This window comes from Pteropus alecto, unplaced genomic scaffold (assembly GCF_000325575.1).
Source record: "Pteropus alecto unplaced genomic scaffold, ASM32557v1 scaffold96, whole genome shotgun sequence".
NCBI classification, from domain to species: Eukaryota; Metazoa; Chordata; class Mammalia; order Chiroptera; family Pteropodidae; genus Pteropus; species Pteropus alecto.
This window is the reverse complement of record NW_006438979.1, coordinates 982,319-983,978: the sequence shown is the minus strand read 5'-3', so window position 1 is coordinate 983,978 and position 1,660 is coordinate 982,319. Positions and strand designations below refer to the sequence as shown.

The window sequence follows — 1,660 nt, the reverse complement described above, 5'->3', positions numbered from 1 at the left end:
TCTCTCTCTTTCTCTCTTGCTTTATTTTTTTTAGGCGAGGCGACCCTTGGTGGACCTCACAGATTGCAAGGACCTTGTCAGCTTGCAGTCCCTTATTTTTTAATTTTTTATGCCTGCAGCACCCGGTCTTCCTAGGTGGTCTCCCATCCAAGGACTCACCAGGCCCGACCCTGCTGAGCTTCTGAGATCAGACGGGATCAGACGTGTTCGGGGTGGCGTGGCCTTAGACTCATCATTTTTTAATGACATTTTCTTTTCCCTAGCCGACGCCATTGTCAGAACACACTATGTCATACGTGTAACATGCGAAATCTGTGTGCACCCACGGGGCACGCGATCGGTGAGGTCCGGTCAGCGGCCGGCTGCTGGCACTTGCATTCCGGGGGAGTCGCAGCCATATGCAGGTTTTCGAGCACACGGGGGCATGCGCCCCAACCCCGCAAGGTTCAAGGGGCGAACGGACTGTGAGGTCTCGGAGGGTCCCCCGCGGTGTGGCACCGACCTGCCTGCCTTCTCGTGGCCGAAGAAATGTGATGCTGAGCGGAGGAGCAGACGTGAACGGCCGCGAAGCGCGAGGTCGATTTCTGCGCCGCGTCCGCGCCGGGCAGAGCCGCACAGGCAGGAAGCAGAGTGGCGGGGGCGCGGGCTGGGGGGCCGTCTCCTTCCCCGTGAGAACGTGCTGGGGTTCCACGCCGATGACGATCACGCACCACTGAGAAGGCGCTCGCTGCCCCCGAGTTGTGCGGTTTAAATGGCGAATCTTTCGCTATGTGAATGTTAGTGCAATTGGAAAAACAAGGCCATGTGGACTTAGATGTTACCTTTTGAAGGCGCCGGGGTCGGTGCGTTGCATGGGGTCGATGGCACTGGCGAGCAGTCTGTGGCGGGACACGGGCCTCTGGAAGAGCCGTCAGTCCCGTTCCCCGTGTGGGGTCCGGTGGGGGAGGGCTCCGTGCACCAGTGTGCATGGGGCCGATGGGCGCAGAGCCGCCGGGGTGCTTCACGGGGTGAGGGTGGTCAGCGGGGTTCCCGCGGGCTTTTTCAGTGCTGCTGTTTGGGGAACATGCAGCTTCACCTTCCGGTGGCCCGGAGATGCCCAGAGACGGACAGCGACTGAACCCAGGTGCCCCAGGGCGTCACACGCCGATGGCATTTTGAGTTCCTCGTGACAGCTATGACAAGACGCACAGATACCCGCAGCTTCTCCTGGTCACGCAGGAAATTGAATGCAGCCTGGCTGTGCCTGCGTCACGGTCGAAGGGGGCGCTCAGACTCAGGCAGAGGCCACTGCGAACGGAAGCCCATCGCCCCCAGAGCTACCAGAGGCCCCGCCAGGTCCCAGAAGCCACTTCAGAGGCTTCCCTCGGCATCCCTCCGCAGAGAACCCAGCAGCACGTTGCCTTCCCCTGGCTTGTCTGTCCTCCTGTGATGTCCCCACCCAGCTGGGCAGCTTGCTGTCCGTTCAGCGCTGCCGGCCCTTCACGCGATGCTGACGCGTGGCTTATCAAGCTTGGGGGGAGGATAACATTGGGACACATTGATCACACGACACCGTGTCCTTGACTTGTCGCCAAACAGGACCAGAGCTAAGACGTTAATGGAGTGAAACCTCATACGCCCTTAAAAGAACGAAGGTTCCCGAAATCTCGGGAGCAGGAAT

At 60.1% G+C, this 1,660-nt stretch overlaps 1 protein-coding gene and 1 pseudogene across 1 annotated transcript in view; one reads left to right on the top strand and one right to left on the bottom strand.

Annotated features, from left to right (window-relative positions):
• The window catches only part of ASMT (acetylserotonin O-methyltransferase), a 16,021-nt gene that overhangs the window by 1,132 nt on the left and 13,229 nt on the right, over positions 1-1,660 (top strand). The window lies entirely within an intron of this gene.
• On the bottom strand, positions 111-229 carry LOC112483193 (annotated as a pseudogene).